Source organism: Bos mutus, chromosome 5, assembly GCF_027580195.1.
Source record: "Bos mutus isolate GX-2022 chromosome 5, NWIPB_WYAK_1.1, whole genome shotgun sequence".
Classification (NCBI taxonomy): Eukaryota; Metazoa; Chordata; class Mammalia; order Artiodactyla; family Bovidae; genus Bos; species Bos mutus.
The window spans coordinates 72,100,782-72,121,920 of NC_091621.1; the positions used below are offsets into that span (position 1 = coordinate 72,100,782).

The window sequence follows — 21,139 nt, forward strand, 5'->3', positions numbered from 1 at the left end:
TAGATCATGCTTCTGTATCTTGTATTGTATTTACAAGTTTGTACCTTCTTTTGGACTCAAGGATAGAGTGTTTTTTAGGTGTTTTTCTTTTAAAGCCCTGGCTTACTGCAGAGTTCTAATAAATGCCTCTGTGCAGTGTTTCTGTCATATGGCTTTATAATCCAAGCCTTGTGAAGAAAATGGTTTGTATTAATCAGCTTCAGTGTAAGGTTATACATGTATTTGGCAAACTTAATATCATTGGCAGTTTCTTGGAAACTATTTGATCCATGTAACTACTTAATATCTAGTTGATGGGAGTCTGAAGGCTTAGAAACTGATGCTGCCAAGAAAACTGAAAATGCAGGCAGTTCATGAGAACAGTACTTCTGATCATGTGAGAATGTCTGCAGCATGTCCCTGTTTTTTCTGTACTGTGCGTGTGATGCTTTCTCAAGTCTGGAAAATTGTCAAAATGCAGATTTCTTGGGCTCTAACACAGGCATAATATAGCATTTGAGGCGGTGAAGAATGCCTCATCCTCTCCTACCCTCTCCCTGTGTCCATAAGTTTCTTCTCTATGTCTGTTTCTCCATTGTTGCCCTATAAATAAATTCTTCAGTACTATTTTTCTAGATTCCATATATATGCATTAGAATACAATATTTACCTTTCTCTTTCTGACTTACTTCACTCTGTATAATAGGTTCTAGGTTCATCCACCTCATCAGAACTGACTCAAATGTTTTCCTTTTGATGGCTGAGTAATATTCCATTGTGTATATGTACCACAATTTCTTTATCCATTCATCTGTCAGGGGACATCGAGGTTGCTTCCATGTTCTAGCTATTGTAAATAGTGCTGCAGTGAACAGTGGGATATATGGGTCTTTTTCAGCTTTGGTTTCGTCAGGGTATATGCCTAGAAGTGGGATTGCTGGGTCATACGGTGGTTTTATTCCTAGTTTTTTAAGGAATCTCCATACCATCTTCCATAGTGGCTGTATCAATTTACATTCCCATCAACAGTGCAAGAGCATTCCCTTTCCTCCACACCCTCTCCAGCATTTATTGTTCGTGGATTTTTTTTTTTTTTTTACTTTTGCTTCATTGACTATTTTATTTTTATTTTTTAATTTAATTTTATTTTTAAACTTTACATAATTGTATTAGTTTTGCCAACTATCAAAATGAATCCGCCACAGGTATACATGTGTTCCCCATCCTGAACCCTCTTCCCTCCTCCCTCCCCATACCATCCCTCTGGGTCGTCCCCAGTGCACTAGCCCCAAGCATCCAGTATCGTGTTTGTAGATTTTTTGATGATGGCCATTCTGACTGCTGTGAGGTGATATCTCATTGTAGTTTTGATTTGCATTTCTCTAATAATGAGCATTGTTGAGCATCTTTTCATGTGTTTGTTAGCCATCAGTATGTCTTCTTTGGAGAAATGTCTGTTTAGGTCTTTTTCCTACTTTTTGGTTGGGTTGTTTGTTTTTCTGGCATTGAGTTGTATGAGCTGCTTGTATATTTTGGAAATTAATCCTTTGTCAGTTGTTTCATTTGCTATTATTTTCTCCCATTCTGAGGGCTGTCTTTTCACCTTGCTTATCGTTTCCTTTGCTGTGCAAAAGCTTTCAAATTTAATCAGGTCCCACTTGTTTACTTTTGTTTTTATTTCCATTACTCTAGGAGGTGGGTAATAGAGTATCTTACTTTGATTGATGTCATCGAGTGTTCTGCCTATGTTTTCCTCTAAGAGTTTTATAGTTTCTGATCTTACATTTAGGTCTTTAATCCATTTTGAGTTTATCTTTGTGTAGGTATTAGGAAGTGTTCTAATTTCATTCTTTTACATGTAGCTGTCCAGTTATCCCAGCACCATTTATTGAAGAGCCTGTCTTTGCCCCATTGTAAATTCTTGACTCCTTTGTCAAAAATAAGGTACCCATAGGTGCATGGGTTTATTTATGGGCTTTCAATCTTGTTCCATCGGTCTATATTTCTGTTTTTGTGTCAGTACCGTACTATCTTGATGACTGTAGCTTTGTAGTGTAATCTGAAGTCAGGAAGGTTGATTCCTCCAACTCCATTCTTTCTCAAGACTGCTTTGGCTCTTCAGGATCTTTTGTGTTTCCATATGAATTGTGAAATTTTTTGTTCTAGTTCTGTGAAAAATGCCATTGGTAATTTGATAGGGATCACGTTGAATTTGTAGATTGCATTTGGTAGTATAGTCATTTTCATAATATTGATTCTTCGTACCCAGAAACATGGAATATCTCTCCATCTGTTTGTGTCATCTTTGATTTCTTTCATCAGTGTCTTGTACTTTTCTGTGTACAGTTCTTTTGCTTCCTTAAGTAAGTTTATTCCTAGATATTTAATTTTTTTTGTTGCAATGGTGAATGGGATTGATTCCTTAATTTCTCTTTATGATTTTTCATTGTTAGTATATAGAAATGCAAATGATTTCTGTATATTGATTTTGTATCCTGCAGCTTTGCTAAATTCACTGATTAGCTCTAGTCATTTTCTGATACTGTCTTTAGGGTTTTCTATGTACAGTATCATGTCATCTTCAGACAGTGAGAGCTTTACTTCTTCTTTTCTGATCTGAATTCCTTTTATTTCTTTTTCTTCTCTGATTACTGTAGCTAGGACTTCCAGAACTATGTTGAATAATAGTGGTGAAAGTGGACACCCTTATCTTGTTCCTGATCTTAGGGGGAATGCTTTCAGTTTTTCACCACTGAGAATAATGTTTGCTGTAGACTTATCATATATGCCCTTTACTATGTTGAGGAAGGTTCCTTCTCTGCCCATTTTTTGAAGAGTTTTAATCATAAATGGGTGCTAAATTTTGTCAAAGGCTTTTTCTGCATCCATTGAGATGATATGATCTTTTTTTCAATTTGTCCATATGGTGTATCACATTGATTGGTTTGCATATATTGAAGAATCCTTGCATTCCTGATATAAACCCAACTTGATCATGGTGTATGAGCTTTTTGATGTGTTGCTGAATTCTGTTAGCTAAAATTTTGTTGAGGATTTTTGCATCTATGTTCATCAATGATATTGGCCTGGAGTTTTCTTTTTCTGTGTTATCTTTGTCTGGTTTTGGTATCAGGTTGATGGTGGCCTTGTAGAATGAGTGTGGAAGTGTTCCTTCCCCTGCAATTTTTGAAAGAGTTTTAGAAGGATAGGCATTAGATGTTCTCTAAATGCTTGATAGAATTCTCCTTTGAAGCCATCTGGTCCTGGGCTTTTGTTTTTTGGGAGATTTTTGATCACAGCTTCAATTTCAGTGCTTGTAATTGGGTTGTTCATAAATTCTGTTTCTTCCTGGTTCAGTCTTGGAAGATAGAATTTTTCTAAGAATCTGTCAATTTTTTCCAGGTTATCCATTTTATTACCATATAGTTGTTCATAATAGTTTCATAATCCTTTGTATTTCTGCATTGTCTGTTGTAACCTTTTCATTTCTAATTTTGTTGATTTCATTCTTCTCTCTTACTTTCTGGATGAATCTGGCTAAAGGTTTGTCAGTTTTGTTTATCTTCTCAAAGAACCAGCTTTTAGTTTTATTAATCTTTACTATTGTTTCTTTCATGCTTCCCTGGTGGCTCAGATGGTAAAGCATCTGCCTACACTATGGGAGACCTGGGTTCAATCCCTGGGTTGGGAAGATCCCCTGGAGAAGGAAATGGCAACCCACTCCAGTACTCTTGCCTGGAAAATTCCATGGACTGAGGAGCCTGGTAGATTACAGTCCATGGTATCACAAAGAGTCGGACATGACTGAACGACTTCACTTTCACTTTCCCTTGTTTCTTTCATTTCTTTTTCATTTATTTCTGCTTGGATCTTTGTGATTTCTTTCCTTCTACTAATTTTGGGGATTTTGTTCTTTTTTTTTTTCAGTTGTTTTAGGTGTAAAGTTAGATTGTCTATTCCATGTTTTTCTTGTTTCTTGAGGTAGGATTGTATTGTCATAAACTTTCTTCTTAGAGTTGCTTTTGCTGCATCCCATAGGTTTTGAGTTGTTGTGTTTTCATTGTCATTTGTTTCTAGGAATTTTTTTATTTCCCTTTTAAATTCTTCAGTAACCTGTTGATCATTTAGAAACATGTTGTTTAATCTCCATGTGTTTGTGTTTCTTACAGTTTTTTTCTTGTAATTGGTATCTAGTCTCATAGCGTTGTGGTCAGAGAAGATGCTTGATACGATTTCAATTCTCTTAAATTTATTGAGGTTTGTTTGTGACCTAAGATGTGGTCTAGCCTGGAGAATGTTCAGTGTGCCCTTGGGAAGAAGGTGTATTCTTCTGCATTTGGATGGAATGTCCTGAAGATATCAACGAGATCCATCTCATCTTATGTGTCATTTAAGACTTGTGTTTGCTTATTAATTTTCTGTTTTGATGATCTGTCAATTGGTGTGAGTGGGGTGTTAAAGTCTCTTACTATTATTGTGTTACTGTCAATTTCTCCTTTTATGTCTGTTAGTGTTTGTCTTATGTATTGAGGTGCTCCTATGTTGGGTGCATAGATACTTATAATTGTTATGTCTTCCTCTTGGACTGATCCCTTGATTATTATGTAGTGTCCTTCCTTATCTCTTGTAATTTTATTTATTTAAGGTCTACTTCGTCTGATATGAGGATTGCTATCCCAGCTTTCTTTGACTTCCCATTTGCATGCAATATACTTTTCCATCCTCTCACTTTCAGTCTATATGTGTCTTTAGGTCCAAAGTGGGTTTCTTGTAGACTGTAAATATATGGGTCTTGTTTTTGTATCCATTCAGCCAGTCTGTGTCTTTTGGTTGGAGCATTTAATCTGTTTACATTTAAAGTAATTGTTGATATATATGTTCCTATTGCCATTTTCTTAATTGTTTGGGGTTGATTTTTTAGATCTTTTTTCTTCTGTTATATTTCTTGACTGTATAAGTCCCTTTAACATTTGTTGTAAAGCTGGTTTGGTGGTACTGAATTCTCTTAACTTTTGCTTGTCTGAAAAGCTTTCTATTTCTCCATCAATTTTGAATGAGATCCTTGCCAGGTACAGTAATCTTGGTTGTAGATTTTTCCCTTTTAGTACTTTAAATATATCCTGCCATTCCCTTCTGGCCTGCAGAGTTTCTGCTGAAAGATAGCTGTTAAGTATATGGGATTTCCCCTGTATGTTACTTGTTGCTTTTAATATTCTTTCTTTGTGTTTAGTATTTGTTACTTTGATTAGTGTGTGTCTTGGCATGTTTCTCCTTGTGTTTGTCCTGTATGGGACTCTTTGAGCCTCTTGGACTTGATTGACTATTTCCTTTTCCACGTTGGGGAAGTTTTCAACTATAATCTCTCAAAATTTTTCTCATACCCTTTCTTTTTCTCTCATTCTTCTGGGGCCCCTATAATTTGAATGTTGGTGCATTTGCTATTGTCCCAGAGGTCTCTGAGACTATCCTCAGTTCTTTTCATTCTTTTAATTCTTCTAGGTCTTTGTTAATTGATTCTTGCATTTTCTCCATTATGTTTTCAAGGTTTCTGATCATCTTTACTATCCTTATTCTGAATTGTTTTTCAGGTAGTTTGTCTATTTCCTCTTCATTTATTTGGAATTCTGTGTTTCTGGTTTGCTCCTTCATTTGTGTAGTATTTCTCTGCCTTTTCATAATTTTTTCTTAACTTGTTGTGTTTGAAATTTCCTTTTCCCAGGCTTCAAGCAAAGTCGAATTCTTTAGTTGAAGAAGGTTGAATTCTTTCTTTTGGTTTCTGCCCTCCTAAGGCTGGTCCAAATAGGAAAAGGAGTACGTCAAGGCTGTATATTGTCACCCTGCTTATTTAACTTATATGCAGAGTAAATCATGAGAAATGCTGGGCTGGAAGAAGCACAAGCTGGAATCAAGATTGCCGGGAGAAATATCAATAATCTCATATATGCAGATGACACCACCCTTATGGCAGAAAGTGAAGAGGAACTCAAAAGCCTCTTGATGAAGGTAAGAGAGGAGAGTGAAAAAGTTGGCTTACAACTCAACATTCAGAAAACAAAGATTATGGCATGTGGTCCCATCACTTCATGGGAAATAGATGGGGAAACAGTGGAAACAGTGTCAGACTTTATTTTTCTGGGCTCCAAAATCTCTACAGATGGTGACTGCAGCCATGAAATTAAAAGACGCTTACTCCTTGGAAGGAAAGTTATGACCATACTAGATAGCATATTGAAAAGCAGAGACATTACTTTGCCAACAAAGGTCCATCTAGTCAAGGCTATGGTTTTTCTAGTGGTCATGTATGGATGTGAGAGTTGGACTGTGAAGAAGGCTGAGTGCTGAAGAATTGATGCTTTTGAACTGTGGTGTTGGAGAAGACTCTTGTGAGTCCCTTGGACTGCAAGGAGATCCAACCAGTCCATTCTGAAGGAGATCAACCCTGGGATTTCTTTGGAAGGAATGATGCTAAAGCTGAAACTCCAGGACTTTGGCCACCTCATGCGAAGAGTTGACTCATTGGAAAAGACTCTGATGCTGGGAGGGATTGGGGGCAGGAGCAGAAGGGGACGACAGAGGATGAGATGGCTGGATGGCATCACTGACTCGATGAACGTGAGTCTGAGTGAACTCTGGGAATTGGTGATGGACAGGGAGACCTGTGATTCATGGGGTCGCAAAGAGCCAGACATGACTGAGCAACTGAACTGAACTGAACTGAAGGCTGGTCCAGTGGTTTGTGTAAGCTTTGTGTAGAGTGAGATTTGTGCTGATTTTTTGTTTTTCCTCTGATGGGTAAGGCTGAGTGAGATGGTAAATCCTCTCTGCTGATGATTGAGTTTGTATTTTTGTTTTGTTTGTTGTTCAGATGAGGCGTCCTGCACACGGTGCTGCTGGTGGTTAGGTGATACTGGGTCTTGTGTTCAAGTGGTTTCCTTTGTGTGAGTTCTCACTGTTTGATACTCCCTACAGTTAATTCTCTGGAGAAGGAAATGGTAACCCAATCTGGTGTTCTTGTCTAGAGAACCCCAGGGACATGGGAGCCTGGTGGGCTGCCGTCTATGGGGTCTCACAGAGTCGGACACGACTGAAGTGACTTAGCAGCTATCTAGGGTCTTGGAGTCAGTGCTCCCACTCCAAAGGTTCAGGGCTTTATCTCTGGTCAGAAACAAAGATTCCACACGTGGTTTGTTATGGCATTAAGTGAGATTAAAACAAATATCCAAAAATGAGAAACCAAAGATGAACCTCAGACAAATTGTGGTTACAAAATCAGGCAAATAATAGTTAAAATAATGGAATATATACATATACACCCATGAGCAAAGTCAAAACAGTCCAACAAAAATAAAGTACAGTAGATTAATCTGGCAAACAAAAGAAATCAAAATTTATATTTACCAGTTAAGAACAAAAATAACTAAAGCACAAACTGGAAAATGAAACTAAAGCAATGTGCCAAGTGGGAATAGAGCAATGAAAACAAAACTAACAAATATGTTGAGAGGAAAGTAAGGAAAGAAAAGAAAGAATGAATATGCAAATTTAAATAGAGATAGATGAAGATGTATACGCATTAAAGATTAACTGCAAGGGGAAAAAAACAGTAGGAAAGGCAAAGAAAGGGATAAATATACCAAAAATACAATAAGTTTTAAAAAATTAAAATTATAAAGAGGAGAAAAGAAAAAAAAAGAAAGAAAAAAGGAAAATTCTACAGAACTGCAAAAGCCCAATGTAGACGCAGAGGTTTATAACAACATTAAAACGTGTGACTGAATATACACATATACATACACACCAATAGGCAAAATCAAAAAAGTCCAACAAAAATAAAGTACAATAGATTGACCCAGTGAACAAAAGAAACCAAAAATCATATCTACCAGAACAAAACTAGCCAAAACACAAACTGGAAAACAAAACTAAAGCAAGGTGCCAGCTGGGGAATAAAGCACTGAAAGTAAAACTAGCAACTATGTAGAGAGGAAAGGAGAGAAACAAAAGATACGCAAAGTTAGATAAAGGTAGATAAAGAAGATTTATATATGTTAAAGATTAACTGCAAGGGGAAAAGAACTGTAGGAAAAGCAAACAAAGGAATAAATATAGAAAAAATAAAAGGTTTAAAATTAAAAAAAGAGGAAAGAAAAAAAGAGGAAAACTCTGCAGAACTGCAGAAACCCAATGTAGAGGCAGAGGTTTATAACAATAAAAAATGTGACTAGAAAAAATAAAGCTCAAAAGCTTAATTGGATTTCATCAAATCAGTTCAGTTCAGTTCAGTCGCTCAGTTGTGTCCGACTCTTTGTGACCCCATGAATCGCAGCACGCAAGGCCTCCCTGTCCATCACCAACTCCAGGAGTTCACTTAGACTCACGTTCATCGAGTCAGTGATGCCATCCAGCCATCTCATCCTCTGTCGTCCCCTTCTGCTCCTGCCCCCAATCCCTCCCAGCATCAGAGTCTTTTCCAATGAGTCAACTCTTCGCATGAGGTGGCCAAAGTCCTGGAGTTTCAGCTTCAGCATCATTCCTTCTAAAGAAATCCCAGGGCTGATCTCCTTTAGAATGGACTGGTTGGATCTTGCAGTCCAAGGGACTTGCAAGAGTCTTCTCCAACACCACAGTTCAAAAGCATCAATTCTTCGGCGCACAGCCTTCTTCACAGTCCAACTCTCACATCCATACATGACCACTGGAAAAACCTTAGCCTTGACTAAATGGACCTTTGTTGGTAAAGTAATGTCTCTGCTTTTGAATATGCTATCTAGGTTGGTCATAACTTTCCTTCCAAGGAGTAAGCGTCTTTTAATTTCATGGCTGCAGTCACCATCTGCAGTGATTTTGGAGCCCCCAAAACTAAAGTCTGACACTGTTTCCACTGTTTCCCCATCTATTTCCCATGAAGTGATAGGACTGGATGCCATGATCTTCTTTTCTGAATGTTGAGCTTTAAACCAACATTTTCATTTTCCACTTTCACTTTCACCAAGAGGCTTTTGAGTTCCTCTTCACTTTCTGCCATAAGGGTGGTGTCATCTGCATATCTGAGGTTATTGATATTTCTCCTGGCAGTCTTGATTCCAGCTTGTGCTTCTTCCAGCCCAGCTTTTCTCATGATGTACTCTGCCTATAAGTTAAATAAGCAGGGTGACAATATACAGCCTTGACGTACTCCTTTTCCTATTTGGAACCAGTCTGTTGTTTCATGTCCTGTTCTAACTGTTGCTTCCTGACCTGCATACAGATTTCTCAAGAGTCAGGTCAGGTGGTCTGGTATTCCCATCACTTTCATAATTTTCCTCAGTTTATTGTGATCCACACAGTCAGTGCCAGTAAAATCGACAGCTACAACAGAGGGGAAAAAAAAGGAAAAAAAAAAAAAAAAAGCCAAAGAATCTACAGAACAAGTCAAAAAATAATAATAAATGTTTTTCTTGAGTCATTGCTGTCAGCGTCCTCCCCCGCTGAGAGTCATAGTCCAATTTACTCTCCTCGAATGCCTCCAACACTCTGCTGGTCTCTTGGGCCTGCTGTGGGGCAGCTCAGATTCTAATCTGGTCCTACTCCTGTGTATTTTTCCCTCCAGTGTCCACAGCTATCAGTACTCATGAGTATTTCTTTTGTGGTAGCTCTCACTGACCTTTTAAATATTCCATAGACACAGAGTCTGCCTAGTTGATCGTGTGGATTTAATCTGCAGCTTGTACAGCTGGTGGTAAGGTTTTGGGTCTTCTTAGCCACACTGCCCCTGGGTTTCAATTGTGGTTTCATTTCCACCTATACATGTGGGTCATCCACTGGGGTTTGCTCCTGGGGCTGCCCTGGAGGGCTTGGGTTTGCCCCTTTGAGGGCCAGGTGTGGAGGTGGTGCAGCTGCTTGGGTCACAGGGGTTCTGGCAGCACCAGGTACTCAGGGGAATTGGCTGCTAGGGCAGCAGGAAATACAGTGCTGTAGAAGGGTATGGCAACCAGTATTGGCCAGTACGCTCCAGTATTCTTGCTTGGAGAAGTCCTCTCCTCCCTGACAGAGATGCCTGGCAGGCCACCATTTACAGGGCAGCAAAGAGCTGCACATGACTGAAGCGACCCTGTGGGCATAGATGCAATATGTTTTTTGCCTGTGGCAGCTCTGCCCCAGTGAGAGTTGAGCATGAAGGTGGCAGAGCTGTGTGGCTTGCAAGGACCCTGGCAGTGCCAAGTGTGCAAGGACACGGACTGCCTCCGCTGCAGGAGTTATGTCCCTATCAGAGTCTTTTTTTGAGCCTCTTGCAGCTGGCGACCAAAAGGCCTATCTGTAGCTCCGTCTGTTGAGGCACTTAGAGGGCTACCTTGCCTGGGGTCCTTCTCTCCTGTTCGGTGTGTCATGCACATAGAGGGCCCCTCCTGGCTGAGATCCTAGTGTGTAGGTTGGCGCCTCTGGCATGTAAAGTGGCACCCTGGGTGGGGTCCTATTCTGTAGTGCAGTGTGTCAGGCATTTGATGGACCACCCTCTCTATTGTTCAGCTGCTGATACTGGCCTGTGGGGAGAGAGAGGCCATGGTGATGGCTCCATCCCCTGCCTGTGACTCAGCAGTATCGCCTTGCTTCCATGGCTGCCTGGCTTTCCTCCCTCATATCCCCTCAACCCGTCTCTTCTCCCTCACATCCCCTCAATCCATCTCTCCGCAGTCAACAGCAGCCCTCGCCCTGGGATTGCCCCACAATCCCTAAACTCCAGCTCCCAGCTGCTGTGCCTTCCAGGGAACCTGTGTCCCTGTCTAGGGTCTGTATGGCTGCGGCAAGGACTGTCTCTCACTCCATTTAGGCTGCCACAGATCAGCTGTTTCACTCAGCCTTAAATGTTTCTCCTCTGACTCAGACAGTTGCCCCGATGTGGGGATTGGACCCCGCCTCAGTTCCCCCACCCGCCGAGGGCAGGTCCAGTCTTTCTAACACTCCTGTTTTTCCCTGTATTTCCTTCCTCCTACCGAGTTTTGTGTGGTTCTATATATTATTTTCCACTGGTCAGGTACTCTTGTCCTCTGTTAGCTGGTGTCCTGCATGTACTTCTGTCTCTGAAGGTGTATTCCTGATGAATCCTTGGAGAGAGATGTACTCCACGTTCACTGACTCCTCCGCAGTCTTGTTCTAGGAAGATTTTTACCTCTTATTTTTAAGAAAGTTCTGTTTGAGTCTAGGGTAAATTGAGGACTACCTTGTAATTAAATGTTAAAAAAATAACTTTTAGCTAGTATTCTACTGGAGCTTTTTATGTATGTTTATTTTATATATATATACTTATTTATAGTTTGAAATCTTACTGTAAATTGTCTTAATAAATAGTACTAATTACACTATTTATTAATGGCTATGCCTGTTTTAATAAAGAGTACCATTTTGAAGCCAAAACAAAATTAAGTATACATTTTTCGTTTTTTGTCAGCTGTGGAATATCTCATTGTATGACCCACAAGCAAGATATTGCATTATTTCTTCAACATATCGTAATGTTCTCCAAGGACATAAGCATAAATAAGCCATAACTGCTAAATGTGGAAATCCAAATCATTGGGTTCATAAGTAAATGATTCTTGTCTTGTGTTTTAGGTTCCCAGATTGTGGTGAGCTGTATCCTCAGCTGGTGGACCTGAATTTAGCTGGTGATCCTACTGAAGGAGCCTCAGTGGCAGTGCAGAGGGACTATGGCTTTTGGTGTGCCCGAGTTGAAAAATGATCCTGATCTTGGCTATTCCTTTTTGCACATGCGTGATTGTTCACCTCCTTGTCCAAATATGTACTTTAGGAGAGAGAGCTTTCATTTGCTCTGTATTTCATAGGATTGATTTCAATCATTTGCCTCTCTGCCATGTTGTTTACTTTTTTAACTTTTTTGGTTGATGTGATAAAATTCTGTTATCCTGAAAGACCCATTATATTTTATGCCGTCTGCTACATGATGGTGTCATTAATTTTGTTTATTGGGTTTTTGCTTGAGGACCGAGTCGCCTGCAATGCATCCAGCCCTGCACAGTATAAGGCTTCCACAGTGACCCAGGGATCTCATAACAAAGCCTGTATCATGCTTTTTATGATACTCTGTTTTTTTACTGTGGCTGGCAGTGTTTGGTGGGTGATTCTTACCATCACGTGGTTCTTGGCAGCTGTGCCAAAGTGGGGTAGTGAAGCTATTGAGAAGAAAGCCTTGCTGTTCCACGCCAGTGCGTGGGGCATCCCTGGAACGCTGACCATCATGCTTTTAGCGATGAATAAAATTGAAGGTGACAATATCAGTGGCGTGTGATTTGTTGGCCTCTACGATGTTGATGCCCTGAGGTATTTTGTTCTTGCACCCCTCTGCCTGTATGTGGTAGTTGGGTTTTCACTCCTTTTAGCCGGCATTATATCCCTAAACAGAGTGAGAGTTGAGATTCCATTAGAAAAGGAGAACCAGGATAAACTGGTGAAGTTTATGATCCAGATTGGTGTTTTCAGCACTGTGTATCTCGTACCACTCATGGTTGTAATTGGATGCTACTTTTATGAGCAAGCTTACCGTGGCATCTGGGAAACAATGTGAATACAAGAACGCTGCAGAGAATATCACATTCCATGTCCATATCAGGTAAGGGAAACCTTGTTCTAAATTTCAAAATACTTAACAGTGAAAAAAGCTAATCTTAGCTGTTTTTTTTTTTTTTTTAACCTCTTCATGAAAAACCTGAACGTTAAAATTTTGAAGTGAAGTTAATGAACAAATTTATTGTAGTAAGAATGTCATACACACGTTTCTGTTAACATCTTCCTTTTAAAAGATCACTCTCTTGAGTCCAAACCATGGGCTTTTAAGCACTTTACTTGTGTTATCACAAAATAGTTGCTTTGTTGATTACTTAGAAGTCTGCAGATTTGAGGGGAAGATGTTGATTAAAAGACAATCTGTGGAAATTTTACTGATAGTTAGAACAGGAGTTTTAACAGTTTTGAAAAAATTAGAATGCATTTGTACAAAGTTTCATCTTTTAGTTGGTCTTAGTTTTTCTTTCTTGCGTACTGAATATTTTGTGATTTACCTTTTAATTTAAAGAGATCAGATAATCATAGAATTTTATATCTAGAGAGGACCTTAGAGATGGTTTATTCAAGTTCCTCTGTAATTTAGAGTTCTTAAACATCTATCTCATTTGAGGCTTAGAAATGTTAAGTGACTTGCTCACTTTATTAAAGTACTTATGCATTGTAGATAACTTCTGTTTACTTGTCTCCTTCCCTAATAGACAGTGAACTCTTTAAACACAATAATATCTTTTTCATATTTTTTCAAAGCATGTTCTATAGGTTAGTAGATGATGGTATTGAGAATGGGAATGTGTAGATTCAGAAGAAAAGACATTTTTAAGAAATGTTCCAGTTTTACTGGAAACAAGGAGTGTGTGATTAGCACATAGTCAATTATCAGTAAATACTTGATGACTGAAAATGCCATTTCCTTTTTATTTTGTGGTATAAATAATTCTACACAAAATTACATTTTAATTATTATAATATATATTATACATAATATATATTATTATTATATATATTATTGTTAAGTACTAGCTACTGGCTTTTAAAAAAACAACCTATAATGGAGAGACCAGAAAGAAGAGTAATTGAAATTTTACTACATTTCTTGATAGAATTGCTTATTAAAAACTCTTAGTATGAGTTTTCAGGCCTGAAGCTAAGTAATCAAATTTTGCCTCTAATGGGAGAGAAAAAGATGATTGAATTATATCATGTGCTTCAATGGCATCGCACTCCAGTATTCTTGCCTGGAAAATCCCATGGACGGAGGAGGCTGGTATGCTGCAGTCCATGAGGTCGCTAAGAGTCGGACACGACTGAGCGACTTCACTTTCACTTTTCACTTTCATGCATTGGAGAAGGAAATGGCAACCCACTCCAGTGTTCTTGCCTGGAGAATCCCAGGGATGGGGGAGACTGGTGGGCTGCCATCCATGGGGTCACACAGAGTCGGACACGACTGAAGCGACTTAGCAGCAGCAGCTTCTCCATGTAAGGTTTTTAGGATTCCAAATATATATTATCTTAGTACTATAAAAGAAATAATGTTTGGCTCTGAAATAATGACCTGAAAAATACCAGACCTTAAACATGTAAATTAGAGTAGTTGGGACGCCACTATTTTCAAGACATTCCAAAGGATCTTTTAGAATCTTTAGAACCATTTGGAGCTATACAAAAATATGGGTGTGTATTCATTTCTTTACAGTCATAGGTTCTATGAGTGTTTTTTATTTCCAGCTTACAGAAATAATGTTGGATTTCCAACATCCTAAAAGAATAGAAAATGGTATAATAACTAACATAGTTATTAAGCTATAAAGTCTGGGTCAGGAATCCTGGCTTCATATCTAACTCTTATTATTTACTAGTTTTATAGCTTTTGATCAACTTCATCTCTTTCCACTTCAATTCCTCATATGTAGAATGAGTAATGGAATCTCATAGAAATAGAAGAGTAATCGTGTTAGGTAGAAACAGTAGAATCTGTCTCCTAGGACTGTCTTTAGGCATCTACATGCAGTTAGAAGTGTATCTTCTGTATAATAAGTGCTCGAATGTTAGTTCTGTTATTCATTTTTTCATTTATTATTGGTGCTGTTACTGTTATTTACACACACACATACGTACATAAACTTTTTAAAATCATTCAGTACCAAACTTTAGCAAATGCCATGTTTAAGTTGTTGAATATACATGACAGTATGTGTACCACTAACTTGTTCATTTTAACTGCAGTAGAGAGATTTAATGTACAGATATACTTTACTCATTATTTTGCTGATGGACATAGAGTTCCCAAGCGTTTTACTATTGTAATACCTATCTTCCTTGTACGTGACCAAGAATGTTCATGGGGTGTATACCCAAAAGTGTAGTCGTGGCATTTCAAGTGGTTATTTTAATTTACACTAGCAGTATGGAGTTGGAATTCCCCATTTCGCACCATCTTGGTGTTGCCAGGCTTTTAAGTTTTTGTCAACCTTTGAAACAATATCTCAAGCCTGTCTTGATTTTTATTTTTATTTCCCTTATGCCTCGGTGTTTTCATATGTTTATTGGCTGTTTGGGGTTTCTCTTCTGTGATTTGCCTGTTTGTTGCCTTTGTCCACTGCTCTGTCAGGTTATTTGCCTTTTGTTGTTATTCTTGTTTTAATTCTTCTTCAGTTACTTGCATTGCAGATATCTTATCCTGCTTGTCTTTTCACTTTGTGTTTTCTTTGCCTTTTGTGTTTTAAAAAATCCCTCCCTACCTCTGAAAATTATAAAACGGTCTGTCGTCTTTTTACAGAAGTTTTTAAAATTTGATAAATTCAAGGCTCTAATCTCTTGAAATTCATTTTTATCTATGTTATGAGTAACAATTTTAGTTTTTCATATGAATGGTGCTTTTGCACCGTTTATCAGATAGCCCATCTGAATAGTAATGCATTGCTGTAATATACAAGTTCCATTTTTAGGCTCTCTTATTTATTGCTCTGTTTGAACAACCTTGTTTCAATCCCACATTTCCTCTACTTTATGCTGCTTCAAAATTATTTTAACTGTTCCTGGCACTGTTCTGTTTGAATTTTAGAATAATTTATTCATGAAAAACAGTTTGTATTTTGTTGAAATTGTTTTAGGTTTTAAATGAATCCAGGGAAAATTTCTGTCTTTGTGATACTGAGTTTTAGTATCTTTTTGTTTCTTTATTTATGTACTCATTAACTTGTTCCTAGGTACCTTACAAATTTTGTTTCAATTGTGAATGAGATCTTTTCTCTGTTACATTTTTCAGTTGGTTATTGCTGGTCTACAAGAATGCCACTGATTTTTATATATTGACCTTATATTGAGCATCCCTGCTGAACTCTTCTGTTAGCTCTAATTGTGTGTAAATTCTCTTATATATATTCTTTGTAGAAATCCTGTTGCTGCAGGCAACGCCAAGTTCATATCTCATATTCCAGTTCTTATGTTTTATTTAAGATTTTTGTGTCTATACTCATGAGAGATATAGACTGTGATATTAATAGTTTTTCATTTCCTGCCATGTATTTTTCCTTTTTGGTGTCAAGGATGTAATAGCTTCATAAAGTGAGGTCTTTTCCTCCTGTTCTTTGAAAGAGTTTTTACAATGAATAGGGACTGTCTGCTCATTGAAAGAGTCGGTATATCATCCTGTAAAAATCCTTTGTCATGGTATCTTTGAAGTAAAGAGAGATAAATTTCATCTTTCCAAACTGAAATTCTGCAATTCTCCATTCCTCCCTGTCTCTTGGCCTTTGGCAACCATTGTTCTACTTTATTTCTCTATGAATTTGATTGCTCTGGGTACCTCATATTAATGAAACTCAAACACTAGAATTTTAATATTAGTTTTCATTCAGGATTTTACTTCAGAGGAATTTTATACAGACATGTAAACTGAGCCCTAGAGCTATTGAATTCCTATTTGCAGTGTTATCCATAAGTAATTGAATAAGATTTACTATTACTGAGCATGCCTAGAAGAATGCTTGTCAAGTTTTGATGATAATTCCTAATGAGAGGTTTTTAAAATGTATTAAGCAATGATGTTATCCTTGAGGTAGCCTCCTCAGGTGTCTTGGAGAATGTAATATTTGAATATATGTTCACATGTATATCAGTATGGTTTCTTTGTAGTCATTTCTCATATTAATGAAACTTTCAAACATTTGAAAATGTTTGAGGTAGTTGATCACATTGTTTCAAAATACCCAGTTGGGTTTAAAGTAAATTGCATATATTTAAGTCCCTGATTTGAAGAAAAGTGGGCTTGTGTAAAGTATTTTAAAATATTTAAAATGAATGTCCTTGCTGAAAACAGGTCACTGCTTGGATTTTAAAATACTTTACACCAACTGTTTTTTGCAAGAACACTTAAAAAATGTGTTAAGTAATTCTTGAGAAAGTAATATTTAATGCCTGAAAAGAGTTGGTCATGAAATATAGCTTGAGTTTTCAGAATAATGTATATTTTACAGTTTAAAATTAGTAAAGTTTATTCCGAATATATCTCATCTTATGTTTTACTTAAGTAACACTAATTTTCCAGGTACTTAGTTTTAATTTTTTTCCTTTTAAAGTATTTCCGTCTATTTATTTAGGGGCTTCTAAGAGGCTCAAAGCATTTTATGAAAGAGTTACACATTTCAAAGTTTGTTGATATTTCTAGAAAGCCATTCACATGTAACATATTTATTAAAAACATGGGGTTTAAAGTCCCGTCTAACACTTTGAGTCTCAGTTTCCTCATATAAAATATAGGGAATAATATGTTAAATACAGTAATATCTACCTCATAGGTGGCTGTGAAGATTAAATGAGAAAATAAGGTTAAGCCTCCTACTAGAATGCCATGCACAAAGAAAAATTTCATTATTCTGCTGTTACAAATACATAATTCCTGAGGTTTAAAAAAGAATTGTTCTTATATTCTGTATTTAGAATCATTGTTTTGTCTTTTAAACATTGATTTTCAAAAGAACATGTTTCCTTTCCTAAAGTTTATTTGTAGAATTAAAAAAATACAAAAATAGAAAACAAACAACATATTATTTATATTTTTAGTTTCATTTTCTGATATCTGTTGTTTATCTAATCTTGATTCAGAAAATACAAAAATAGAATAATGACATATCTAACTTAGATTTTAGAGAAATTTTGATTTATGTGTTTAAAAGACAAACTAGAGAAAGCATTGTTTATGTGTTTAAAAGACAAAAAGGACCATAAGGAAATGGGAAATGAATGTTTGCTCTTCCAACATTAATGACAGCAAGTAATTCTCTATGAATATATAGTATATACTACTAATCTTTTTTTTTTTTTTTTTTCTGCTACTAATCTTTAAAGTTGGTAAGTATCCTGCCTGTGACTTCCTAGCACCAAACTGATTTTTCCTCAACATTGTTCAGTGCCTGTCATAGAGGGAAAGAGGGAGAGTTACTGAAAAAATATTCAAAGTCTCTTATAGGAAAATATTTTGAAATATTATATTTTAGAAGTATAGACTATTAAATTTATTTTAAAAGTATTCATCCTATTATGTACAGGCTGTAAAATGCTATCAAGGGGCACTTTTGGATAAACTCCAACACTGCTGCTGGTCTCTGGACCTGCTGTGGGGCAGCTCAGATTCTAATCTGGTCCTACTCCTGTGTGTTCTTGCCTCCAGTGTCCACAGCTGTCAGAACTAGTGAGTGTTCTTTTGTGGGAGCTCTCAGTGACCTTTTATTTATTCCATAGAGACAGAGTCTTCCTAGTTGATCGTGTGGATTTAATCTGCAGATTATGCAGCTGGTGGTAAGGCTTTGGGTCTTCTTCCTTAGCCACACTGCCCCTGGGGTTTAATTGCGGTTCCATTTCCACATATACATGTGGGGCATCCACTGGGGTTTGCTCCCGGGGCTGCCCTGGAGGGCTTGGGTTTGCCCCTGTGAGGGCCAGGTGTGGAGGTGGTGCAGCTGCTTGGGGCGCAGGGGTTCTGGCAGCACCAGGTACTCACGGGAGTTGGCTGCTAGGGCAGCAGGAAATACAGTGCTCTAGAAGGGTATGGCAACCAGTATTGGCCAGTACGCTCCAGGATTCTTGCCTGGAGAACCCCCTCCTCCCTGACAGAGATGCCTGGCAGGCCACAGTTTACAGGGCAGCAAAGAGCTGCACATGACTGAAGTGACCCTGTGGGTGTAGACGCAAGACTTTTTTTGCCTGTGGCAGCTCTGCCCCAGTGAGAGTTGAGCATGAAGGTGGCGCAGCTGCTTGGCTTGCAGGGACCCTGGCAGTGCCAAGTGTGCAAGGACACGGACTGCCTCCGCTGCAGGAGTTATGTCCCTATCAGAGTCTTTTTTCGAGCCTCTTGTAGCTGGCGATCAAAAGGCCAATCTGTAGCTCCGCCTGTTCAGGCACTTAGAGGGCTACCTTGCCTGGGGTCCTTCTCTGTTGTTCGGTGTGTCAGGCACATAGAGGGGCCCTCCTGGCTGGGATCCTAGTCTGTAGGTTGGCGCCCCTGGCACTTAAAGTGGCACCCTGGGTGGGGTCCTACTCTGTAGTGCAGTGTGTCAGGTGTTTGATGGGCCAGCCTCTCTATTGTTCAGCTGCTGATGCTGGCATGTGGGGAGAGAGAGGCTATGGTGATGGCTCCATCCCCGTGACTCAGCAGTATCGCCTTGCTTCTGTGGCTGCCTGGCTTTCCTCCCTCACATCCCCACAATCCATCTCTCTGCAGTCAATAGCAACCCTCACTCTCGGATTGCCCCACAGTCCCTAAACTCCAGCTCCCAGCTGCTGCGCCTTCCAGGGGACCTGTGCCCCTGTCTGGGGTATGTATGGCTGCGGCAAGGACTGTCTGATTCTCATTCCATTTAGGCTGCCACAGATCAGCTGTTTCACTCTCAGCCTTAAATGTTTCTCCTCTGACTCAAACAATTGCCCCATGCGGGGATTGGACCCCTGCCTCAGTTCCCCCACCAGCCGAGGGCAGGTCCAGTCCTTCTAACACTCCTGTTTTTCCCGTAGTTCCTTCGTCCTACCAAGTTTTGCGTGGTTCTATATATTCTTTTCCACTGGTCAGGTACTCTTGTCCCTAACCTGTTAGCTGGTGTTCTGCATGCACTTCTGTCTCTAAAGGTGTATTCCTGATGTATCCTTGGAGAGAGATGTACCCCATGTCCACCGACTCCTCTGCCATCTTGTTCTAGGGAAGATTTTTACCTCTTATTTTTAAGAAAGTTCTATTTGAGTCTAGGGTAAATTGAGGACTATCTTGTAATTAAACGTTAAAAAAAAAATTTTAGCTACTATTCTACTGGAGCTTTTTATTTATGTATGTTTATTTTATATATACTTATTTATAGTTTGAAATCTTACTGTAAACTCTGTGTCCTAAATAAATAGTATTAATTACACTATTTATTAATGGCTATGCCTGTTTTAATAAAGAGTAATATTTTGAAGCCAAAACAAAATTAAGTATACATTTTTTGTTTTTTTTGCCAACTGTGGAATATCTCATCATATGACCCACAAGCAAGATATTTGCATTATTTCTTCGACATATCATAATGTTCTCCAAGGACATAAGCATAAATAAGCCACAACTGCTAAATGTGGAAATCCAAATCATTAGGTTCCCAATAAGTAAATGATTCTTGTCTTGTGTTTTTAGGTTCCCAGATTGTGGTGAGCCGTTATCCTCGGCTGGTGGACCTGAATTTAGCTGGCGATCCTACTGAAGGAGCCTCAGTGGCAGTGCAGAGGGACTATGGCTTTTGGTGTCCCTGAGAGTTGAAAATTGATCCTGATCTTGGCTGTTACTTTTTGCACATGCGTGATTGTTCACCTCCTTGTCCAAATATGTACTTTAGGAGAGAAGAGCTTTCATTTGCTCGGTATTTCATAGGATTGATTTCAGTCATTTGCCTCTCTGCCACGTTGTTTACTTTTTTAACTTTTTTGATTGATGTGATAAGATTCCGTTATCCTGAAAGACCCATTATAATTTATGCCGTCTGCTACATGATGCAGTCATTAATTTTCTTTATTGGGTTTTTGCTTGAGGACCGAGTTGCCTGCAATGCATCCAGCCCTGCACAGTATAAGGCTTCCACAGTGACCCAAGGATCTCATAACAAAGCCTGTATCATGCTCTTTATGATACTCTATTTTTTTACTTTGGCAGCATTTGATGGGTGATTCTTACCATCACGTGGTTCTTGGCAGCTGTGCCAAAGTGGGGTAGTGAAGCTATTGAGAAGAAAGCCTTGCTGTTTCATGCCAGTGCATGGGGCATCCCTGGAACGCTGACCATCATCCTTTTAGCGATGAATAAAATTGAAGGTGACAGTATCAGTGGCGTGTGTTTTGTTGGCCTCTATGATGTTGATGCCTTGAGGTATTTTGTTCTTGCACCCCTCTGCCTGTATGTGGTAGTTGGGGTTTCACTCCTTTTAGCCGGCATTATATCCCTAAACAGAGTGCGAGTTGAGATTCCATTAGAAAAGGAGAACCAGGATAAACTGGTGAAGTTTATGATCCAGATTGGTGTTTTCAGCACTCTGTATCTCGTACCACTCATGGTTGTAATTGGATGCTACTTTTATGAGCAAGC

The 21,139-nt window shown here is 38.6% G+C and overlaps 1 pseudogene; it reads left to right on the top strand.

Moving 5' to 3' along the window:
• The first annotated feature begins 11,708 nt into the window (after positions 1-11,708).
• Positions 11,709-12,619, top strand: LOC102284816 (frizzled-3 pseudogene; annotated as a pseudogene).
• Positions 12,620-21,139: the final 8,520 nt, after the last annotated feature.